The sequence below is a fragment of the Oncorhynchus mykiss genome, chromosome 3 (assembly GCF_013265735.2).
Source record: "Oncorhynchus mykiss isolate Arlee chromosome 3, USDA_OmykA_1.1, whole genome shotgun sequence".
Lineage (NCBI taxonomy): Eukaryota > Metazoa > Chordata > Actinopteri > Salmoniformes > Salmonidae > Oncorhynchus > Oncorhynchus mykiss.
Genome location: NC_048567.1, coordinates 75,775,914 through 75,793,054, shown reverse-complemented (window position 1 = coordinate 75,793,054; position 17,141 = coordinate 75,775,914). Strand labels below are relative to the sequence as shown.

The window sequence follows — 17,141 nt, the reverse complement described above, 5'->3', positions numbered from 1 at the left end:
TACCTTAAAAGAAGAAGTGGAAACGTGTGCAATGTGCTTCTCACATCCCAAGATTACTCTGACTTCTACCAATTGTTACTATTCTACCATGCACCGTGTGATCTGAATAGCCTTCCTTCAATTAAATAAGTCAAATCTATCAAAAAAGTATGAAGTAACATATTCAATGCGGGACAGAGAAATGTTAAAGTCACGAGTCTACAGTTGATACAAAGGACAAGACAAAAACCACACAAGCAGAGAGACTAATCATGAGTTGTGAAGAGTTAATGCTAGCTATTCTTGTTGACTTCCAGTCATTGCACTATTGCTAGTTAGTATTGGCTAGCAAAACTAACTTCAACATCCTGTAAACTGCACGCACCGACAGAAAAATGATATACGTGAGTTCGTCTGACAGTGTAAGTAGAGAAAAAGGGCTGAATGTGCAAAATGCTGCAGTATGTCTTTAATATACCAACAGTTATTAGGCCAATGATATCCAGGAAGAGTAGTTATCCCGTTACAATGTCAATAGGGGGAATATTGTCACATGCAATTCAAAAATAGATTGAGAAAATGTTTGGAGTTGACACGCTTGTCAAAATCGTGGAAATGACCGGACAAAGGTGCAGCGTGGTGAGCGTCAATTTGTCTTTATTAAAACTATCGCCAACAAAACAAGAAACAACAAAAACTAACGTGAAGCTTACTAGGGCTATACAGTTCACTAACAAAAACAACTACCCACAAAATACAAAAGGAAAAAGGCTGCCGAGTATGATTCCCAATCAGAGACTAAGATAGACAGCTGTCCCTGATTGAGAACAATACCCGGCCAAAACATAGAACATAGAGTTTCCCACCCGAGTCACACCCTGACCAACCAAACATAGACAATAAAAAGATCTCTACGGTCAGGGCGTGACAGGAGTCTCACTCTCCACGGGGTCTCTTGAATCTTGGCGAGTGGAAACAGCTGACAAAGCACACTATTTCTGGAAAGGCATGTCAAATTCTCTGAAATATTTAGACAAAATTATCAAATCTGTCAAGGGTCATCGTCTGGGAGCCCTGATATATGTAACGCTTCCCCTGTATCTTGACTCCGATCCATCACAGTAACCACAATGTCTATAGTGTCAACGACAAATAATTAAATAAAAAAATGTATCCTTCCACCTACACAGACAAGCATCTTGGCATGCATTCAAGAAGGTCAGATATTCTGCAGAGTAATTTAGCTAACAATTCATTGACATTGACACTTTCTAGCCTGTTAGTTTTTGCTGACATAGTGATACACTCCAAGCTCAATTCACATTCTATCAAGTTTCCAACATACACTGCCATAGGACCACTGGGTTCAAACTGTGGGCCACATTGCATTTGCCACTACAGTAATTGCAAACCATTGAGGTTTCGCTAAGTGTCTGTAAAGTTTCTGCACAATTACCTTGACTTTGCATGACAGAGGAATTTCATTTACACTAATAATGATTCAAATGTTGTATCTCAAAATGCAAGTTGCCAAATATGACATCAGTGATGTGAAAATCATTTTTCGAATTAAATGTCACTACCAATTTGTCCCCAATGGTTAAATAATGCATTATACATGAGATTATTATACATTTACATGTTGATATGTTCTACATTGTAGTTTTATAATGAATATGCATATAATGCAGCTATTTTGGATGCATTCAAGCATTTCAAGTTATTGTAAATAAGTTGACCCACTCTCAATGTGTCAAGGCAGTATCTGAAGAAGATGTCTAGGGTTCAGCTGGAACGGAGGGTAGAGGTAACAATGTTTTTTACATTATTTGAATAAAGCTTTGTTTTATAGAGCATGATATCAACAGTGCCTTGCAAAAGTATTCATCCCATTTGGCGTTTTTCCTATTTTGTTGCATTACAACCTGTAATATAAATATATTTTTATTTGGATTTTATGTACTGGGGCGGCAGGTAGCCTATTGGTTAGAGCATTGGACTAGTAACCGAAAGGTTGCATGATCGAATCCGAGCTGACAAGGTCGTTCTGCCCCTGAACGAGGCAGTTAACCCACTGTTCCTAGGCCATCATTGAAAAAATTATTTGTTCTTAACTGACTTTTATAGTTAAATAAAGATAAATAAAAATGGACATACACAAAATGAAGTGAAACTTTTAAAATTACTTGTTTCAAAAAATATTATACAAATAAAAAACGGAAAAGTGGCGCGTGCATATGAATTCACCTCCTGGTGCAACCAATTAACTTCAGAAGTCACACAATTAGTTAAATAAAGCCCACCTGTGTGCAATCTAAGTGTCACATGATCTCAGTATATATTCACCTGTTCTGAAAGTGGCCTGAGTCTGCAACACCACTAAGCAAGTGGCACCACTGAGCAAGCGGCACCATGAAGTCCAAGGAGCTCTCCAAAGAGGTTAGGGACAAAGTCGTGGAAAAGTACAGATCAGGGTTGGATTATAAAAGAATATCAGAAACTTTGAACATCCCACAGAGCACCATTAAATCCATTATTAAAACATGGAAAGAATATGGCATCACAACAAACCTGCCAAGAGAGGGCCACCCACCAAGACTCACATACCAGGCAAGGAGGGCATTAATCAGAGAGGCAGCAAAGAGATCAAAGATAACCCGAAGAAGGTGAAAAAGTCCACAGCGGAGATTGGAGTATCTGTCCATAGGACCACTTTACGCCGTACACTCCACGGAGATGGGCTTTACCGGAAGAGTGGCCAGAAAAAAGCCATTGCTTATAGAGAAAAATAAGAAAACACGTTTGATGTTCGCCAAAAGGCATGTGGGAGACTCCCCAAAACATATGGAAGAAGGTACTCTGGTTAGATTAGACTAAAATTGTTGTTTTTTGCCATCAAGGAGAACACTATGTCTGGTGCAAACCCAACACCTCTCATTGCCCTGAGAACATCCCCACAGTGAAGCATGGTGGTGGCAGCATCATGCTGTGGGGATGTTTTTCATCGGCAGGGACTGGGGAATTGATCAAAATTGAAGGAATGATGGATGGCGCTAATGGCGCTTGAGGGAAACCTGTTTCAGTCTTCCAGAGATTTGAGACTGGGACAGAGGTTCACCTTCCAGCAAGACAATGACCCTATGCTTACTGCTAAAGCAACACTCAAGTGGTTTAATGGGAAACATTTAAATGTCTTGGAATGGCCTAGTCATAGCTTAAACCACAATCCAATTGAGAATCTGGGTCATGACTTAAATATTGCTGTACACCAGCGGAACCCATCCAACCTGAAGGAGCTGGAGCAGTTTTGCCTTGAAGAATGGGCAAACATCCCAGTGGCTAAATGTGCCAAGCTTATAGAGACATACCCCAAGATACTTGCAGCTGTAATTTCTGCAAAATGTGGCTCTACAAATTGACTTTGACGAGGTCAATAGTTATGCATGGTCAAGTTTACATTTTTTTTGTCTTCTTGTTCGTTCACAATAAAAAACATTTTGCATCTTCAAAGTGGTAGGCATGTTATGTAAATCAAATGATACAAACCCCCTAAAAATCCATTTTAATTCCAGGTTGTAAGGCAACAAAATAGGAAAAATGCACAAGGGGATGAATACTTTCTCAAGCCACTGTAATTAGATGCTTTGTTAGATGATCAAATATTCCTTCATCATAAAACAACTTTCTTTCTATTCACATATGCTAAATGTGGAGCCCTACTTTGCTGCTGAAGCTGGACAGTATTCTTTAAATTTAAAATATTAATTCAAATGACTATTTGAGGAGAAAAGGTTTTCATGATAGTCTGCATTTTTTTTAGAGGAATAATGTTAGCTGAACGCCAAATTGTCTTCTTCATATATTGTTTTGTACCAACATCTGTGAAGGTTGGCACAGACATGCAAAAACACAGAACATTTTGGTTTTCTCGTGTAGTGATATCATAGTGCTGATAGGGTTTGGGGAAGTGGGGGGATTTCGCAAGAGTCATCACACACCCACACACATAGCTAGAAAAACACTAATCTTAACTTGCTCCCTTGGTTTACTGTTCTTAGAAAATCCAGTACCCCCTCCTTGCGCACACACACACACACACACATCTGAAACCATTCATGTGCTCCACACAGTGCAACTTTTGATTTCAGTCCACTGCCCATCTTCACTTTAACCATTCTCCCCACAGAGAGACAAACATATTTGCATGAGGGGGTGCAGAAATTGCTAAGATATATTTGTGATGTTGGCCTGTAGCCTATTGCTTCTCCATGGGACATAGATGAGAGAGACAGTTCCATATAGGATGAAATACAAAACCAACTTAACCTATTTGAGAGCCTTTTATTAAGCACATTAGCATTGCAGATTTGCTGGTGTAGTCATTGTAAATCCGATTACCCGCTGCTGATGCATTACATGGATCTCTGAATCTGTGGGAGCACCGCAGGCAGGGAAGCAAGCAGACGAGGTGTTGTTCAGCATATCCTAGTAGTAAACAAATGGACATGAGGGCTACCCTGGGCCACCTCTGGGATCACTTAACTTCTTACGGTAGCGGAACCCCTCGACAACATTCTGCTGAAAAGGCAGTGCACAAAATATGTAACTTTCACACATTAACAAGAGCAATACACCAAATGAAAGATAAACTTCTTGTTAATCTACCCATCGTGTCCGATTTCAAAAAGGCTTTACAGCGAAAGCACAACATATGATTGTGTTAGGTCAGAGCCAAGTCACAAAAACACACAGCCATTTTTCCAGCCACAGAAAGGAGTCACAAAAAGCAGAAATATAGATACAATTAATCACTAACCTTTGATGATCTTCATCAGATGACGCTCATAGGACATCATGTTACACAATACATGTATGTTTTGTTCGATAAAGTCCATATTTATATAAAAAAATCTCAGTTTAAATCGGCACGTTACATTCAGTAATGTTTTGCTTCCAAAACATCCAGTGATTTTGCAGAGAGTCATCTGAATTTACAGAAATACTCAAAATAAACATTGATAAAATATACAAGTGTTATTCACAGAATTAAAGATAGATTTCTCCTTAATGCAACCGCTGTGTTAGATTTTTTTTACTTGACGGAAAAAGCACACCATGCAATAATAGCATTATAAATATTCGCTTAACTTTGATGATCTTCATCAGAATGCACTCTCAGGAATCCCACTTCCACAATAAATGTTTGATTTGTTCAATAAAGTTAATCATTTATGTCCAAATTCCTCCTTGTTGTTAGCGCGTTCAGCCCAGTAATCCATCTTCATGAGGCGCGAGCACTAGGTCCAGACAAAAAGTCCAAAAGTTCCGTTACAGTCTGTAGAAACACGTCAAACGATGAAAATAATCCATCTTTAGGATGTTTTAAACATAAATCTTCAATAATGTTCCAACTGGAGAATTCCTTTGTCTGTAGAAAAGCAATGGAATGCGAGCTACCTCTCACGTGAACAAGCTTGTGGCAATCTGCCAGACCACTGACTCAAAGAGCCCTTAAGAGCCCCTCCATTACAGTAGAATTTTCAAACAAGTTTCTAAAGAATGTTGACATCTAGTGGAAGCCTTAGGAAGTGCAATTTGACTCCATAGACACTGTGTTAACGATAGGCCAAGCTTTGAAAAACTACAAATCTCAGATTTCCCACTTCCTGGTTGGATTTTTCTCAGGTTTTAGCCTGCCACATGAGTTCTGTTATACTCACAGACATCATTCAAACAGTTTTAGAAACTTCCGGGTGTTTTCTATTCAAATCTAATAATAATATGCATATATTAGCAACTGGGACTGAGTAGAAGGCAGTATACTCTGGGCATGCTTTTCATCCAAACGTGAAAATGCTGCCCCCTATCCCAAACAGGTCCGACCCAGGTTAACATAAATTAGAGCATTGGGGGTAGAGATGCCTGGGGGCTGAGACCCTTGGTTGGCTCATGTCATTATTAAGGAGCCTTAGCTATGGCCGAAGACCTTGGCTGAATATCAGACCGAAAACTTTGAGCTCTCGATATGTGCATTCACGACTGAATCAAGTCAATCTCAAAAGCTAGTTGTTGAGTCATCGAGAACTCCACTGCAACCTTCGGAAGCCTTTTTATCGAGCGGGCATCCTGTGCCAACTGTATCACCTCGCAACAGCAATAGTCACTACTACGTCCTTCTCAAAAACAAATTCAAATTTTTCCACATTTTGTCACGTAACAGACATTTTCAAAAAATTTAATGAACACATTTCCTCAGCAATCTACACACAATACTCCTTAACCTTTCTGATCTCCCCATCCCGGATCCGGGTTCGTGAATACAGACTCAAGCTCATTACCATAACGCAACGTTAACTATTCATGAAAATCGCAAATGAAATGAAATAAATATGCTAGCTCTCAAGCTTAGCCTTTTGTTAACAACACTGTCATCTCAGATTTTCAAAATATGCTTCTCAACCATTGCAAAACAAGCATTTGTGTAACAGTATTGATGGCTAACGTAGCATTTAGCATTAGCATTCAGCTGGCAACATTTACACAAAAAAACAGAAAAGCATTCAAAAAAATCATTTACCTTTGAAGAACTTCAGATGTTTTCAATGAGGAGACTCTCAGATAGCAAATGTTCAGTTTTTCCTGAAAGATTATTTGTTTAGGACAAATCGCTCCGTTTTCTGCGTCACGTTTAGCTATGAAAAAACCCCTGTATCCAGGATTGTGTAAATCTATCAGCAAGCTCATTAGCATAACACAACGTTAACTATTTATGAAAATCGCAAATGAAATGAAATAAGCCATCTCTCAAGCTTAGCCTTTTGTAAACAACACTGTCATCTCAGATTTTCAAAATATGCTTCTCAACCATAGGAAAACAATAATTTGTGTAAAAGTAGCTAGCTAGAGTTAGCATTTCGCGTTAGCATTTAGCGTTAGCATTAGCGTTAGCATCCAGCACGCAACATTAACAAAAACATAAAAGCCTTCAAATAAAATAATTTACCTTTGAATAACTTCTGATGTTTTCAATGAGGATACTCTCAGTTAGATAGCAGATGCTCAGTTTTTCCAAAAAGATTCCTTGTGTATTAGAAATAGCTCCGTTTTATACATCACATTTGGCTACCAAAAAAAATCCATAAATTCAGTCCTCAAAACGCAAACTTTTTTCCAAATTAACTCCATAATATCGACTGAAAACATGGCAAACGTTGTTTAGAATCAATCCTCAAGGTGTTTTTCACATATCTCTTCGATGATATATCGTTCGTGGAAGTGTGCTTTCTCTCCTGAATCCCAGGAGAAAATGCCCGCACCTGAAGATTACGCACAAATTTAGACAAAGGACACCGGGCGGACCTCTGGAAAATGTAGTCTCTTATGGCCAATCTTCCAATGATATGCCTACAAATACGTCACAATGCTGCTAAGACCTTGGGCGAACGACAGAAAGTGTAGGCTCATTCGTTGCGCAATCACAGCCATATAAGGAGAGAATGGAAAACAGAGCTTCAGAAATTCTGCTAATTCCTGGGTGATGCATCATCTTGGTTTCGCCTGTAGAATGAGTTCTGGGGCACTTACAGACAAAATCTTTGCAGATTCTGAAACTTCAGAGTGTTTTCTTTCCAAAACTGTCAAGAATATGCATAGTCGAGCATCTTTTCGTGACAAAATATCGCGCTTAAAACGGGAACGTTTTTTATCCAAAAATGAAATAGCGCCCCTAGAGCTCTAACTGGTTAACGACAAAGCGAATACAAATGTAGACATTTTTGCAAATGTATAAAAATGTTTTTAAAAAAAACATAAATACCTTTCCCCTTCCCTCTCTCTCTGACTCTACTGAAGGACTCTTGAATAGCCTTTGTTAAACATAGAGAGTCTGGGAACATCAAACAAGTGGGGGGAAAGGAACCATATTTCGGTAATAGAACCAATTGAAAATATGCGTTGGTACTTAATGAATATGATGTCAGTTCGGTTGTCATCTGAGACATTATGACTGATGACAGGATGACATAAACTGTATCTGGGAAAGTCTACACATTCTAGTTATCAGATTCACATGGAATTGTTGTGCAATTTAAATGTTTGAATATGAAACTATTTGTGAAAAGATTAAATGTAATTTTAGCTTCCAAATGAGAGAATTGGGTTTTCATAAGGTTAGAGTTCTGCTCAATCAGTGGCCCGCCCCTGTGAAGAGACATTGGTTATAAACTATGAAACACACCCTTCTCTCCCTCCACTATATAAGCCCTTGACGAAAATGTAACTTTCTGTTCTGCAGCCTCACGTTAAAAGGACTTATATAATAAGCTTTTCCGAGGACGATAGGACGACGGTCTATACGTTAAAAAGGACTAACATGTCAACTACAGAACTAAGACAACCTCAGTGTGAGCTTTGGTTGTGAATGGTATGAACTTTGAACTCTTATTCACTAAAGAAGTGAGACATCCTAGCCGTTGAGTTAGCAGCGGCCGCTGTAAACGTGGGCTAGGAAAGGACGGATGACATATCCAGTCTAACACACAACAACGATACTACAACATAACCAATTTACCACCAGAGACATTCTTCCGAGGACAGCAAGATCTCTGTTGGCCAACACGGCCAGCATCTACGACCAACCTACCGAAGCGCAGCTCAGAGTAACTATTTATTGCATTTTTCTTTTCCAAATGGGCGGTAATTTAGAATGCATAAGATACTGTATTTACGATAACATGGCTTCTCCCTTTGTTCCTCAGTCTTCCCGATCTTTCACTCAAACCCAACCCCCTTTCCTTTGTGTAACCAGAAATTATGTCGGCTCCGTCCACCAGGGACGTTTTCTGTATGACATAATTTGCATTCTGTGTATATGCAATTCTGTGTGATTAGTTAGGTATTTAGTAAATAAATAATTAAACCCAATTTGTATTGCTGATTCAACTTGTTAGCCAGGGTTCCTGAAGATAACCAAGAATTTTCAACTTTTAGATGAGACTGAAATAAGGTGACGATTAATATTGACTGCTATTGATGTAAATTATTACTAGGTCTTTCAGAGTTTATTCAGAAGATAACAGCTCTATAAACACTATTTCGTGGTGCCCCGACTTTCTAGTTAATTACATTTACATGATTAGCTCAATCAGGTAATATTAATTACAGAGAAAGGATTTTATAGAATAGCATGTCATATAACCTAATCCGGCATAGCCAAAGATACGACACATCTCACTTACATAAGTATTCAGACCCTTTGCTATTTCACTCAAAATTGAGCTCAGGTGCATCCTGTTTCCGTTGATCATCCTTGAGAAGTTTTTACAACTTGATTGGAATCCACCTGTGGTAAATTCAATTGATTGGACATGATTTGGAAAGACACACACAGGTCTATATAAGGTCCCACAGTTGACAAAAAAACAAGCAATGAGGCAGAAGGAATTGTCTGTTGAGCTCTGAGACAGGAATGTGTCGAGGCATAGATCTGGGGAAGGGTACCAAAACATGTCTGTAGCATTGAAGGTCCCCAAGAACACAGTGTCCTCCATCAGTCTTAAATGGAAGAAGTTTGGAACCGCCAAGACTCATCTGCTGGCCGCCCGGCTAAACTGAGCAATCGGGGAAGAAGGTCATTAGTCAGGGAGGTGGCCAAGAACCTGATTGTTACTTTGACAGAGCTCCTCTGTGGAGATGGGAGAACATTCCAGAAGGACAACCATTTCTGCAGCACTCCACCAATCAGGCCTTTATGGTAAAGTGGCCAGACGGAAGCCCCTCCTCAGTAAAAAAGCACATGACAGCCAACTTGAAGTTTGCTAAAAGACACCTAAAGACACTCAGACCATGAGAAACAAGATTATCTGGTCTGATGAAACCAAGATTGAACTCTTTGGCCTGAATGCCAAGCGTCACGTGTGGAGGAAACCTGGCACCATGTCTACAGTGAGGCATGGTGGTGGCAGCATTATGCTGTGGGGATGTTTTTCAGCAGCAGGGACTGGGAAACTTGTCAGGGTTGAGGAAATGATGAACGGAGCAAAGTACAGAGAGATCCTTGATGAAAACCTGCTCCAGAGCGCTCAGGACCTCAGACTGGGGCGAAGGTTTACCTTCCAACAGGACAATGACCGTAAGCATACAGCAAAAACAACGCAGGAGTGGCTTCGGGACAAGTCTCTGAATGTCTTTGAGTGGCCCAGCCAGAGTCTGGGAATTGAACCTGATCAAATATCTCTGGAGAGATCTGAAAATAGCTGTGCAGCAACGCTCCCAATTCAACCTGACAGAGCTTGAGAGGATCTGCAGAGAAAAATGGGATAAACTCCCCAAATACAGGTGTGCCTAGCTTGTAGCATCATACCCAACAAGACTCAATGCTGTAATCGCTGCAAAAGGTACTTCAACAAAGTAATGAGTAAAGAGTCTGAATACTTATGCAAATGTACTATTTTTATTTTATTTTTATATATTTGCAAACATTTCTAAAAACCTGTTTGAATCAATTTTAGAATAAGCCTGTAATGTAACAAAATGTGGAAAAAGTCAAGGGTTCTGAGTACTTTCGAAAGGCACTGTATAACAATGAATAAGTTTTAATGTAGTAGCAACTGCCCTTTCTGCCCCGAGTCAGTGGAGTAGTATCAGGTCATCTACACTGTGCAATCAGATGACCCAAAGTTACAACTTTGAACGTAGCGATTGGTGCTTTGGAAACACTGAAGTACAGACTGACTAATGGGAACAGGTCTACAACTTCATCCGTAAACTGTCAAATTATCGTAAATAAGTAACAAGCTAAACGTCCAGGAATTGTGACTGTCCTCAGCTAAACATCTTGCCTCGTGCATGACAATACATCTCCTCAGTGCACATGATACAGTGCCTTGCAAAAGTTTTCAACCCCTTGGTGTTTTTCCTATTTTGTTGCATTACAACCTGCATTTTAAAATCAATTTTTATTCCATGTAATGGATATACACAAAACAGTCCAAATTGGTAAAGTGAAAGTTTAAAAAATGACTTGCTTCAAAAGATTATACAAAATGAAAAACTGAAAAGTGGTGCGTGCATATGTATTCACCCCCTTTTCTATGAAGCCCACAAATAAGATATGGTGCAACCAATTACATCCAGAAGTCACATAATTAGTTAAATAAAGTCCAGCTGTGTGCAATCTAAGTGTCATATGATCTGTCACATGATCTCAGTATATATACACACACACCTGTTCTGAAAGGCCCCAAAGTCTGCATCACCACTAAGCAAGGGGAACCACCAAGCAAGCGGCACTGAAGACCAAGGAGCTCTCCAAACAGGTCAGGGACAAAGTCGTGCGAGAAGTACAGATCAGGGTTGGCCCCGCAAAAATATCTGAAACTTTGAACATCCCACGGAGCACCATTAAATCCATTGTTAAAAAAAAGAAAGAATAATGCACCACAACAAATCTACCAAGAGAGGGCCGCCCACCAAAACTCATGGACCAGGCAAAGAGGGCATTAATCCGAGAGGCAACAAAGAGACCAACGATAACCCTGAAGGAGCTCTACAGCGGAGATTGGAGTATTTGTCCAGAGGACCATTCTAAGCTGTACACTCCACAGAGCTGGGCTTCACGGAGGAGTGGCCAGAAAAAAATAAGCAAACATGTTTGGTGTTCACCAAAGGGAATGTGGGAAACTCCCCAAACATATGGAAGAAGGCACTCTGGTCAGATGAGACTAAAATTTAGCTTTTTGGCCATCAAGGAAAATGCTATGTCTGGCGCAAACCCAATACCTCTCATCACCCCGAGAACACCATCCCCACGGTGAAGCATGGTGGTGGCAGCATCATGCTGTGGGGATTTTTTTCATCGGCAGGGACTGGGAAACTGATCAAAATTCAAGGAATGATGGATGGCGCTAAATACAGGGAAATTATTGAGGGAAACCTGTTTCAGTCTTCCAGCGATTTGAGACTGGGACAGCGGTTCACCTTCCAGCAAAACAATGACCCTGAGCATACTGCTAAAGCAACACTGGAGTGGTTCAAGTTGAAACATTTAAATGTCTTGGAATGGCCTAGTCAAAGCCTAGACCTCAATCCAATTGAGAATCTGCGGTATAACATAAATATTGCTGTACACCAGTGGAACCCATCCAACTTGAAGGAGCTGGAGCAGTTTTGCCTTGAAGAATGGGCAAAAATCCCAGTGGCTAGATGTGCCAAGCTTATGGAGACATACGCCAAGAGGAATGCAGCTGTAATTGCTGCAAAAGGTGTCTCTACAAAGTATTGACTATGAGGGGGTGAATAGCTAGTTATGCACGCTCAAGTTTTCAGTTTGTCTTATTTCTTGTTTGTTTCACAAAAAAAAATATTTTTCATCTTACAGTGGTAGACATGTTTTGTAAATCAAATGATACAAACCCCTCAAAAATCTATTTTAATTCCAGGTTGTAAGGCCACAAAATAGGAAAAATGCCAAGGGGGGGGGGGGGCCTTCCTTTTACATTGAAATTGCCTGAGGATTAGAGATGTGCGTTTCACCAGCAGTGAGACTGCTGCTTTCACTGGTGGCACACGCTCATAAATCTCAGAGAAGGATTCCAACGACCCGTTTATGGCCAAAATCTACTTCAATAATTTAGCTCTAATCTTCGCCACTGTTTCTGCATGATAAGAAATGTCTTTAGTTAGATGCAATAGCTGTCCAAGTTGTTTAGAATAGCCCATATTTTTATGCCGGAGACTGTTTTAAATGTGTTGAATTCTCTGTGAAGCCAGAGGCTGGACTGTGAAACTGTATCCCAAGTTGGAACATAATTTAGTAAAAAAATATGGAGACAGGTCAAAGAATACTGTGTAAGAGGCTTAATCAACTGTCACTTATTTGTGGATATGGGCTACTGGGCTGAAAGGACATGACCGGGATACACAGTCACTGTCATATACTGAGATCACTTTATGCTATAAATGGCAGTCTTTGCCCCCCAAAAGAACTGTTGAAGAATGTAAATATGCTGTTGTTGTATCACAAACACTGAGCACATAATGATTGTTTTGGGAGCTCCTGGGGTGAGTTAGATTTGAAGACAGGCTGCAATCAATAGTGTCTAGGACAGCTCCAGAGTATGTAAGATAACAGATGAAATGACTTACCAATACTTTTGACTGTGAACAACCAGGATGCTCTGTTGGGCCTCACTCATCTAATGGCCTAAGAATTCTCATAAGTGCTGTCTTCTCATGAGCACTGTGTCCTCTGTAGGGGGGGGGGGGGAGAAGAAGAAAGTTTAGTCTTACAGCATTGAGGCTTTAGGTAAATCTGAGTTATTATTCAAAGAATTGATTCTGTACCGTCACCTGCCATTGGTCGATACCAAACAAGACCAAGAGAATATAGCCTACACAAAATAAATAAGTGCAAACGACAGTTTGAGTCGTTTATCCATCTGAAACCTCCAGATTACGGTAATATTTAAATAGCCCCCGTGTCAAATACCTCAGCAAAAACCAGACAGGCATACGTACATACACTACCCCAAAATAGAAAAATAGCCAGTCAGAAAAAGTCAGTGAACTCTGGTATTTGCGTACCAGACCATATTGAAAGTAAAATGTTGCATAATATATATATATATATATATATATATAGTGCCTTGCGAAAGTATTCGGCCCCCTTGAACTTTGCGACCTTTTGCCACATTTCAGGCTTCAAACACAAAAAGATATAAAACTGTATTTTTTTGTGAAGAATCAACAACAATCATGAAGTGGAACGACATTTATTGGATATTTCAAACTTTTTTAACAAATCAAATCAAAAACTGAAAAATTGGGCGTGCAAAATTATTCAGCCCCTTTAAGTTAATACTTTGTAGCGCCACCTTTTGCTGCGATTACAGCTGTAAGTCGCTTGGGGTATGTCTATCAGTTTTGCACATCGAGAGACTGAAATTTTTTCCCATTCCTCCTTGCAAAACAGCTCGAGCTCAGTGAGGATGGATGGAGAGCATTTGTGAACAGCAGTTTTCAGTTCTTTCCACAGATTTTCGATTGGATTCAGGTCTGGACTTTGACTTGGTCATTCTAACACCTGGATATGTTTATTTTTGAACCATTCCATTGTAGATTTTGCTTTATGTTTTGGATCATTGTCTTGTTGGAAGACAAATCTCCGTCCCAGTCTCAGGTCTTTTGCAGACTCCATCAGGTTTTCTTCCAGAATGGTCCTGTATTTGGCTCCATCCATCTTCCCATCAATTTTAACCATCTTCCCTGTCCCTGCTGAAGAAAAGCAGGCCCAAACCATGATGCTGCCACCACCATGTTTGACAGTGGGGATGGTGTGTTCAGCTGTGTTGCTTTTACGCCAAACATAACGTTTTGAATTGTTGCCAAAAAGTTCAATTTTGGTTTCATCTGACCAGAGCACCTTCTTCCACATGTTTGGTGTGTCTCCCAGGTGGCTTGTGGCAAACTTTAAACAACACTTTTTATGGATATCTTTAAGAAATGGCTTTCTTCTTGCCACTCTTCCATAAAGGCCAGATTTGTGCAATATACGACTGATTGTTGTCCTATGGACAGAGTCTCCCACCTCAGCTGTAGATCTCTGCAGTTCATCCAGAGTGATCATGGGCCTCTTGGCTGCATCTCTGATCAATCTTCTCCTTGTATGAGCTGAAAGTTTAGAGGGACGGCCAGGTCTTGGTAGATTTGCAGTGGTCTGATACTCCTTCCATTTCAATATTATCGCTTGCACAGTGCTCCTTGGGATGTTTAAAGCTTGGGAAATCTTTTTGTATCCAAATCCGGTTTTAAACTTCTTCACAACAGTATCTCGGACCTGCCTGGTGTGTTCCTTGTTCTTCATGATGCTCTCTGCGCTTTTAACGGACCTCTGAGACTATCACAGTGCAGGTGCATTTATACGGAGACTTGATTACACACAGGTGGATTGTATTTATCATCATTAGTCATTTAGGTCAACATTGGATCATTCAGAGATCCTCACTGAACTTCTGGAGAGAGCTTGCTGCACTGAAAGTAAAGGGGCTGAATAATTTTGCACGCCCAATTTTTCAGTTTTTGATTTGTTAAAAAAGTTTGAAATATCCAATAAATGTCGTTCCACTTCATGATTGTGTCCCACTTGTTGTTGATTCTTCACAAAAACATACAGTTTTATATCTTTATGTTTGAAGCCTGAAATGTGGCAAAAGGTCGCAAAGTTCAAGGGGGCCGAATACTTTCGCAAGGCACTGTATATATTTGTATTTATTTATTTTAAAGACTGAGAGGAAATAGACCTTCCATTCCATAGTTGGATTAGACAAACTTAATGTAGCTATTTCAGTGTTTCTGCAGAGAAATATCCTGCCAAAGTAAAAACCTGTACTCCTTCTCACACTGTCAACTCATCTCCAGATTCCCCCCAAAAACAAAAGGATGTGTTATAATACAAACTCCTAATCTTTCTCTGGCTAGAGAAAATGTATCACATGGACTTTCTGAGCGTCTCTGTTTTGATTACAAGGGTTATTCAAGTGAGACGCATCAGGACAGTAGATGATTCCTTGAATGTTCTTTGTTCTCAACTCATTTCTCTTGCAATCCGAGGCAAGAAAACATTTGCATGAGAGTATGCATAAATCTATAAAACGTATATTATTATGATTACTGCCAAAAGCATAACCATATTGAGATCTAAATTCAATGAATTAAGTAAGGCAAATATTGTGTTTGTGACCAGTAAAGTGCTTAAAGTGAATAGTGTCCACATTATAATTACAGTAGCTTTTTCAAGCCTTATATGGAGGTAGTCTTCTTTTTGATACTGTCGCAAAGCTAACTAAAAAGCAGCATTCCCCAAGTGAGGATGGCTTTCAATTCAGCAGTAAATTCATGAACTTCTTTGAGGAAAATATCATGATCATTAGAAAGCAAATTACGGACTCCTCTTTAAATCTGCGTATTCCTCCAAAGCTCAGTTGTCCTGAGTCTGCACAACTCTGCCAGGACCTAGGATAAAGAGAGACACTCAAGTGTTTTAGTACTATATCTCTTGACACAATGTTGAAAATAATCATGGCCTCTAAACCTTCAAGCTGCATACTGGACCCTATTCCAACTAAACTACTGAAAGAGCTGCTTCCTGTGCTTGGCCCTTCTATGTTGAACATCATAAACAGCTCTCTATCCACTGGATGTGTACCAAACTCACTAAAAGTGGCAGTAATAAAGCCTCTCTTGAAAAAGCCAAACCTTGCCGCAGAAAATATAAAAAACTATCATTCTATATTGAATCTTCCATTCCTCTCAATTAAAAAAAAAAAGCCACTTACTGCCTTCCTGAAGACAAACAATGTATACGAAATGCTCCAGTCTGGTTTTAGATCCCATCATAGCACCTGCACTTGTGAAGGTGGTAAATTACCTTTTAATGGTGTCAGACCGAGGCTCTGCATCTGTCCTCGTGCTCCTAGATCTTAGTGCTGCTTTTGATATCATCGATCACCACATTCTTTTGGAGCGATTGGAAACACAAATTGGTCTACACGGACAAGTTCTGGCCTGGTTTAGATTTTATCTGTTGGAAAGATATCAGTTTGTCTCTGTGAATGGTTTGTCCTCTGACAAATCACCCGTAAATCTTGGTGTTCCTCAAGGTTCCGTTTTAGGACCACTATTGTTTTCACTATATATTTTACCTCTTGGGGATGTCATTCGAAAACATAATGTTAACTTTCACTGCTATGCGGACGACACACAGCTTTCCATTTCAATGAAACATGGTGAAGCCCCAAAATTGCCCTCGCAATTTTGCGATGGCTGCAAACTTTCTACTTTTAAACTCGGACAAAACAGAGATGCTTGTTTTAGGTCCCAAGAAACAAAGAGATATTCTGTTGAATCTAACAATTAATATTGATGGTTGTACAGTCGTCTCAAATAAAACTGTGAAGGACCTCTGTGTTACTCTGGACCCTAATCTCACTTTTGACGAACATATCAAGACTGTTTCAAGGACAGCTTTTTTCCATCTTCGTAACATTGCAAAAATCAGAAACTTTCTATCCAAAAATGATGCAGAAAAATGTATCCATGCTTTTGTTACTTCTAGGTTAGACTACTGCAATGCTTTACTTTCCGGCTACCCGGATAAAGCACTAAAT

The 17,141-nt window shown here is 39.8% G+C and overlaps 1 protein-coding gene across 1 annotated transcript in view; it reads right to left on the bottom strand.

Annotated features, from left to right (window-relative positions):
* Nucleotides 1-17,141, bottom strand: part of LOC110520596 (PTB domain-containing engulfment adapter protein 1) — a 169,405-nt gene that overhangs the window by 59,110 nt on the left and 93,154 nt on the right. The window contains exon 2 of the mRNA XM_036975224.1: nt 13,123-13,225. The gene's annotated coding sequence lies outside the window, so the exon portion shown is untranslated. The remainder of the gene's footprint in view (nt 1-13,122; nt 13,226-17,141) is intronic.